General features: G+C 41.9%; 1 pseudogene across 1 annotated transcript; it reads right to left on the bottom strand.

Moving 5' to 3' along the window:
- Nucleotides 1-1413: 1413 nt before the first annotated feature.
- Nucleotides 1414-8338, bottom strand: LOC146710543 (cadherin-1-like; annotated as a pseudogene). Its single transcript, XR_014920249.1, has 10 exons — nucleotides 8330-8338; nucleotides 8130-8285; nucleotides 6618-6759; nucleotides 5240-5412; nucleotides 4492-4621; nucleotides 3945-4130; nucleotides 3496-3743; nucleotides 2252-2473; nucleotides 2017-2147; nucleotides 1414-1885 (listed from the first exon to the last, which is right to left on the bottom strand). The product of XR_014920249.1 is annotated as a cadherin-1-like (transcript).
- Between the last annotated feature and the right edge of the window lie 237 nt (nucleotides 8339-8575).

Genomic DNA, 8575 nt, shown 5'->3' with positions numbered 1-8575 from the left:
TGTAAACAATCATCCAGTTATTACTATTATTATCATAAACTGTTAGATCTGTTACTACTCCTTCAATGAGAGGTCTGGACCTTGACCAGGCGTTACCACTGCAGTTCTTTCATTCTTTTCTTTGTCAACCATTCTACTGTAGGTATGATGGTGTGCTTGAGAAGTAAACAGTGCAGTCAATATATTTGGTACAACTGCGGTAACAGTTTTATTAATAATAGAAATTTTTTTTAATGCAAGTAATAAAAACATCCATTAGTTCTAGTAAAAATAGAGCTGGCAGACCTCAGTCTAAGGACAATAAAGATGGTGTCAAACTTTGGAAATCACCAACCATCTTACTCAGACTAATATTGTCGATTTGAACACTGCCACCTCAAGCTTCCCTTTCAACTTCTCGGGGTTGTTATTTATCTTTTCAGATCCTTCCAGCAAATGTCTTCTTCTATTATTAATACTGGCACCTAATTACATCATCTAATTAAATTCTGTAATTACACACAGATCTATTTATGTGTATCAGTATTTCTGTATGAGTGCATGGGTACGTGTATATATAGATGACACTATGCATGAATATACATATATTAGTATAGGTATGTGAGCAAAATTGCATCCACGTTTGCATCTGTGTAGATGAACATATCAGGCTCATCACAGTTGAGATTTCAATTCTATTTTTCTCCCATCCAGGACAAGCTGTTTATAGCTTTTCCTGTTACCCTTGTATGTCCTCGTCTTGTGCTACTGTTGTTAAAAAAAAACAAAAAAAAAACAAAGTAAGCTAAATATACTATGGGAGCAGTAATTAGGCCTTGGTTACAATATAAAGTGTAACCAAAATCAATTACGTAGTATTATTATAACCATAAAACTATCACATTTTCTGTGGTCGGCAATTATCAGAAGCCCAATTCCACACACCTGCAAGTCTGTGATTCCTGAGAAAGTGCTTGGACATTAGTCCAGCTCCAACTTATGTTCAAAAAAACGTGTAGAATCCTTTAACACACTCACTTTACTGCAGCAAGTGTGAAAGCATTTAGGTTGGACAAAACCCAGAGTATAGCTACCAAAGGTACATTTACTACACTTCACACATCTGTCTAGAATGTGCCTCCATTGTTGAACAAGAGGAAGTGGCCTACTGTGCATGTACAATTTTATTTACATTGCAAACATCTCATGTGTCCAAAGACAGCAAAGTCATGTCCAAAATCATATGAAGCTGAACAGACTTCAGATCGGAACGAAATGAAAGGAACTTGTGTGGGTCAGTCTTTCTCTGCAATCACCTGCAGTGAAGTGACAATGAAATTAAAGAATTTGGAGCTTTTTGTCACTGCTGTTTATTGCACTGCATGTTTTAATGCAGTTAGTACTAAACTGAAATTAGAGACCACACAAATCCACTGTTGGCTTAATACAATTTTATAAAGAACAAAGCTAATTTCACAAAGTATCTCAGAGATTTCGTTTTTGACAAATCATTGTAATAAAAGACATGAACAGATCCACAGGAAACAATTTAAAAGTATCCATAACTCATTGAGCACACTGTCAAAGGCTGACGAGGTGCATGCAAGCTACCTGGATTTCATCCTAATCATTTCAAATTTTACTTTTTAAACAAATGGAGACCATAAGTACAAATGCTATAGAGTAAAGCAACATTTCTCAGAGTGTCTCAGGTGTCGCCCAGTAACCTACACAGAAGTGTTCACTGTGGCTCCAGCACTTATTCAACAGAATAAGTAACAAGGTATTAGTCTTCAGGCTGAAGGTCAAACAGATGTTTAAAAAAATTTTTTTGCTGTCCTTCTGCAATCCACTCTCTTCATCCACTCACTGCATTAGGCCCGTTGTCTTCTCCTGGGTCAAATCACTGAAATGGAACAAATTTGATCAGCCTTTGTAAACATTTCATCTCAAAAAGAAAATCTCAGGTTTTCTGTTCCTGAGACTTGTGTGTGCGCAGCTTTGATTAATGTGTAATCAGAATGAGTGACCATTTACCTGATCATCCTCGCCACCTCCTTCTTCATCATAGTAATAGACGTTGTCTCTGACACCATCATCCAGCAGGAGTGGCTCCTTTTTCTCCCTTTTCCTCTGTTTTGTAACCAGCAGCACTAGCAGCAACAGCGCTGAACACCGAGCACAACGTTTAGCACACAGTAACCAACCAAATCCTACTTAGCCGGGAAAGGAAAGAGATGCACCGTCCTGAGACTACAGATGTGTGACTCACCGAGCAGCAGGATGGCTCCAAGTATTCCAAGGATAAGGGGCAGGTTGCTGGGAGCTGCACCATAGCGTCCTGGACCTACCATTATCATAGGCACCAATGGTTGCAGTGTATCTGTAGTTTGTGACGAAGATACCCTCTCTGTCCATGGACGTGTACACTTTAATAAGACCTGTGTCCTTGTCCACGTTCAGCCAGCCTGCTGGGTCAATCAATATTTTGTACCTGTACAAGACAGTCACAGAACGATAGTAATACTATCCAGGCAGAATGATTAGAATTAGCATGTTTCACAATGTGATACAGTGGAACCCCGACTTACGAAATCAATTCGTTCCCGAGGGTCTTTCGAAAGTCGAAAATTTTCGTAAGTCGATGCACCCATCGCGCGTTTTGACTGAGGCGATGCTGAACGATAGGCTATAGGCTAATTGCTAACCAGAGCAACAATACGTCGTTCAAGTGGAACAGCGAAGCGCAAGTATGGAAGCCAAGGGGTTGTCACATGAATCGGAAGGCATTGTGTGTGGGCTCAGCCAATCAGAGCCAGTGGATTTCGTTACTCAGGCATTTTGCCATAACATGGGCAAAAATATTGCCGTTCAGTGCCTTCGTAACTTGAATTTTTCCGTGAAACGGGGTATTCGTAAGTCGGGGGTTCCACTGTATTTGATTTTGAACATCCTCCGCTTTCTCCTCAGGCTAAATACACGGTGCAAGAATTAAACACATTAACTGTTACAGGGTTCTCACATCATTTAAAAATACTGGTGGCCAATAGTACCATCCATCAGCCTCCTAGTAGATGCAGCTATGGTAGGAATTTGAATGTCTTAAGTTGCCTCATTCTTGGGTTATCGGATTCACAAACTTTGGTGTCCACAGCGCCTGTCCAGCAGGGTGGTGACAATACCCAATGAGCCTTTTACAACTAAGGAGTTAAAAAAATGCTTTAAGACCTTAATGATACAAATTAACTAATTAACTGTATTTGGGTCTTTTATAAGCCTAATATTCTATTATGGTATACAGCTATTCAGTGTTTTATCGCTATAGACAGTATTCTGTAATTATATCTGCCACACATGAGGACAGTGAATCAATTTTGACCATCAAACAGAACAAGGAATCTAAAACATTTATCTAAGACATTTATCTATAAGGAAATTTAATATTTGCAGCACTTATGAGGTCAATGATACATTTTCTTTAGCAGTAGAAAGTCTCTCCCCCACCCCCCGACTTACGAGACTGTCTGCTTGCGTGCAGTGTCTGGGTCTGAAGCAGTGTACTGCACCACGACTTCATCCACAGCAAGGTCCTCTGGTTTTACCACAAGAATCTCCTTTGGATCAAATATTGGAGCTTCATTCACATCTCTCACATTCACCACCACTGTGGCGGTAGAAGTGACCACAGAAACACCAGCAAAAGGAATCTCATTCTCCACTGAAACCAACAGAGTGTGCTTGCTGGCCCTCTCGAAGTCCAGCTCCTGGTTGGAAGGAAGGGAGGAGGAAGGAAAACAAAACAAAAAAAAAAAAAAAAAAAAAACCCACACACAACATGAGGGTGTTGGCACAGATTTTTGTGAGGATTCAAGAAATCACAAAAATGCTGCCATCAAATGACACAAACATTCATAGATGATAAATATCTCCCAATATTATGAATGAATTCCTGATTTTCTTCCTACCTTTGCAGTAGAAAGGATTCCTTCCTGTTTGTTAGTTCCCGTTTTTACTGTGAAAAGTCCATCAGGATCACCACTGACGATCTTGAACTTGGCGTTCCAGGCTGGAGTTTGTGGTTCATCCTCATCTGTTACTATCATCCTAACCACCACAACATCCTTTTTGTTTTCATCAACTGTTGCAGTATACTGTGAGAAAATAAAGGATGGGTCAGAAATCATGGCAGTGAAAACAGATCTAAAGACTCCTAACTAGGAATGGAGAATAATGGCCTCAGTTTGTAGTCTGTGTCATTATATTAGGTTCATTACTTAATGCAAGTCTACAACTGTGGAGTCCATAAATTTAATTTGCTATGCATGTGGTAAAATATTGTTTTTAACTGCATTTGTACATTTCCCATGTGCTGTCAAAGCCTGGGTTTTTGCTGTGTCACAGTATGTGTGAGTGCAACATTAATAATGCAGTTAGATACAGGATGAATGTTCTGCTTTAACCATGTGAAAAAGCAGCAGTTAAACAGGAAGTTTCCAGTTACTTCGTACTTACAGATTTCTGAGTGAAGACTGGAGCGTTGTCATTGCTGTCCGTCAACCGTGAGGATGACTTTGGTTTGTCCACTTAACCCTTCTCCCATCATATCTGCTGCTTGTACTGTCAGAGTGTACTGTGGATATTTCTGGTAAGATACAGACATCAGCTCATCAACAGGAAGGAAGAAACAATGACATCGGTTTTACAGACTGTAACACAGCCTTCAGACGGACTAAAGCTCTTCATCTATGAAGGCCAATTCTGCTGAGAAGCTGAAGCTAAACTCATTTAATATTTCGCTTATGACAAACATGATGCTGTTGAGAGCCTTGGTCAAACTGTTAGAATAAAGTATTTCTTGACCATTTGGCACGAGGCTGTTTGTTGTTGCTCTGTGACTTCTTTGTGTTTCAAAGAAGTTCATGATGCTGCACCAGAAACAGCTCTGATCTCCTGTAGTCTGCATGGAAGACACAGACTAGTCTGACAAACTATTCGCCAAGTATAAATAGTTTGTCCAGAGGTATGACACAAACCAGAAATGTAGACAGAAACTAACTATACTTCAGAGACTGTGTCTAGTTTTACTGTCAAAAAAAAAAAAAAGACAAAAAAACCCACCATGTTTTTTTGCATCACCCTCTTTGTGATTGATTTCTAGCAGTGACAGGCAGACTGCTGATCCGGATTCATTATAAAATGTTTTTTCAGCCCTTCGGTGTAAAAGGACACTTGTGTTTTAAATGTGTTTAACAGGTCTTACCTCTCTGTCTAATCCGCTACCAGTGACTCTGATGCTTCCAGTAACTGGGTTGATTTCAAACATGTTGTCAGTGGGCAGCGGTGGGTCCTGATTCAGAATACGATAGCGGAGCTCTGAGTTGTCAGTCCGTGGCTCATCGTCATCTTTGGCCTCAACCTTAACCACCTCCGTCCCTGGAGTGGAGGAAATAAAAAAGAAGTTCCTGAAGGTCTTCACACTGCTTCAATTACAAGATTTACTAAATAAAATTGACTTAATGCAAACGTCTGCTAATTTCCTTCCAACCCAAATCCTTCTCTGGTGCTTTAGGTGTCATTCTGATTTTCTTTAAATCTCTGGGCATCTTGAAATTCATTAAATATAGTGGATAAGCCCTTTGTCTCCGGTTCTGTTCATAATTTTTATGGACAGGATTTCTAGGCGCAGCCAAGTGGCGGAGGGCTTTCGCTTTGGTGGCCTCAGAATCTCATCTCTGATTTTTGCAGATGATGTGGTTCTGTTGGCTTCATCGGGTGAGGGCCTCCAGCTCGCACTGGAACGGTTCGCAGCCGAGTGTGAAGCAGCGGGAATGAGGATCAGCACCTCCAAATCTGAGGCCATGGTTCTCAGCCGGAAAAGGGTGGAGTGCCCACTCCGGGTCGGGGATGAGTTCCTGCCCCAAGTGGAGGAGTTCAAGTATCTCGGGGTCTTGTTCGCGAGTGATGGGAGAAGGGAGCCGGAGATCGACAGACGGATTGGGGCTGCAGCTGCAGTAATGCGGACGCTGCACCGGTCCGTCGTGGTGAAGAGGGAGCTGAGTGTAAAAGCGAAGCTCTCAATTTACCGGTCGATCTACGTCCCTACCCTCACCTATGGCCACGAGCTGTGGGTAGTGACCGAAAGAACGAGATCGCGGATACAAGCGGCAGAAATGAGCTTCCTCCAAAGGGTGGCTGGCCTCTCCCTTAGAGATAGGGTGAGAAGTTCGGCCATCCGGGAGGGGCTCAGAGTAGAGCCGCTGCTGCTCCACATCGAAAGGAGCCAGCTGAGGTGGTTCGGGCATCTGACAAGGATGCCCCCTGGGCGCCTCCTGGGTGAGGTGTTCCAGGCATGTCCCACCGGGAGGAGGCCCCGGGGAAGACCCAGGACACGCTGGAGAGATTATATCTCTCGGCTGGCCTGGGAACGCCTTGGTATTCCCCCAGATAAGCTGGAGGAGGTGGCTGGGGAGAGGGAGGTCTGGGCCTCTTTGCTTAGGCTGCTGCCCCCGCGACCCGGCCCCGGATAAAGCGGATGAAGATGGATGGATGGATGGATGGATAGTGGATAAGTATTAGAAACACGAACAAAAGCAAAGAAAACTACCCAAGTCCAGAGGCAATAAGGTTTCTATACATACCGATGGCCGTGGCCTCAGCAACATTTTCTTTGTAGTCTGTCGTAAAATAAGGTTTGTTGTCGTTCTGGTCGATCACATTGACTTTAATCTCCATAGGATCCTCAGCTTGTCCTGCTCCGTCATCCACAGCATGTGCTTCAAACTACACAGACAGAAGATTTTAAGTTTAGATTCGCCCCCACACAGACACACACTTTTCCAATAGAGATTGACAGACCACGTGACTTTCGCGCATTGCATGCCGGGAACTCGTGGCAAAACAATCCAAGTACCTGCATCAAATGCAAGCATTTGCAGCACCGCAAAACGTTCATTCTTCGGTTCCAATAAATTCTTGCTTTTTCTTTGCCCTCCAAAAAGGTATGTACAAAACGAAGGAGAACAACGCCGGTCCGTACAAAGACAGACTTGATGAAAAGACAAAGAAAAGATACGAGGAAAAAAATCAAAGGAGTGAAAGGGTCAGACCCTTACGAGCACACAGAGGGACAAAAGACGTCAGCGTGCTGCCCAACTTTCACCACGCTCAGATTTATAATTATACGGTTCTTGGAGTGAGTGCATACACTCATGAAGTTTAGTAACTTCAGGTCACTGCAACAAGCCCAGGTACAGTTTACCGACGGATGGGTGCAGGACCTTGAAATGCACCGTGTAGAAAGTAAAGACCATCGTACGTATCATAAGTTTACCAGTCTCACAAATCGTCGTCATACATACACATTCGTTAACCGTTTAATAATAGGACCTTTGAGCTAAACTGTAATTAATTAGTAGTGGAAATAATCTCTGGTAGCATCACAGAAATGTAGCAGTGACAATAATATTGTATGCTGTAATCGTACTGGACAATTAGTGATACAAAACAACTGTTTTACCCTGTGAATAAAAGTACATGTTTTTGTCAATGTACCATAATAACAGAAGCGAAACACAATATTGTGTCAGGACAATTCACTATTTATGCACAATAAATAAAGGAGCATAGTGCGACAATTTCTGTTCAGCGCCAGACTTGCTTGTAACCTATATCACCAATTATGTTAAGAAAAATGACGCATTAACTACAACAGCAGACTGACCTTTGTGTAAATGCTTGGAGCAGACTAACCTGTGAGCTGGAGGGTTCTGGGACGTTATATTTGGTCTTTGAATGGCTGCAATCCAGTCGCCTCTTTGTTACTTCGGAAACATGGCTCGAACAATTTCTCTTCAACGACGTAATCCGATAACAACCGATCTCTTTACCCGTCGGCTTTCCGTGGCTGTCATGCGACCGGCTATTGCAGTTAATAATACAACGGCTTCTTGACATTTTTGTGTTTCTTTTTATCGCTGTGTAACTGATTTCAATTGAAAGCCTGCGTGCGCTAGTACCTCTTGCCATGAGTTCCCAGAATTCTTTGCGGTTTTACCCCTGAGTGACGTCACATTTTCAATCTCTATGGGGATCAAAATGCAATAATCAAGTACACACATGGAAAATCATTTGGACAGAGTGAGGATGATTACCAGGTAACGAGCTGTTTCCTCTCTGTCGAGTGGCTGTGTTACATACAGATTGCCCGTCTCTCTGTCCATTGTGAAACGATTAACAGGAGGCAGATCAGCTCCAGGACCAGTGATGCTGTAAAAGATCTTCTTTAATTTATCGTCACTAGAGCGGATCTGGAAAAACAAATGAAAAACACAACAGGACTAATTAAGATCACTCTCACCATCTAAAGTAACTGTTAAATAGTAAAGAGGCTGTGCATTAGACTCAAATTCAAGAGATTTCTGGTTATTTTGATATATAGATCAGAAGGACTCCTTGTGATCTCAAATCAAAAAGATTGTTAGATTCTCTAAGCATTTTGGGCACACTATAATTACTCATTGTAAATAATTTGAGTTATTAGCGTAGTGTTATCGTCAACCAATTTACTCCAGTTTTAGTTAATTTTGTGTGTCACTGT

The sequence above is a fragment of the Copadichromis virginalis genome, linkage group LG4 (assembly GCF_057382275.1).
Source record: "Copadichromis virginalis isolate Kocher_CV1m ecotype Utaka linkage group LG4, C_Virginalis_male_GT1.1, whole genome shotgun sequence".
NCBI lineage: Eukaryota > Metazoa > Chordata > Actinopteri > Cichliformes > Cichlidae > Copadichromis > Copadichromis virginalis.
The sequence above is the reverse complement of the archived record's forward strand: the minus strand, read 5'-3'. Positions and strand labels throughout refer to the sequence as shown.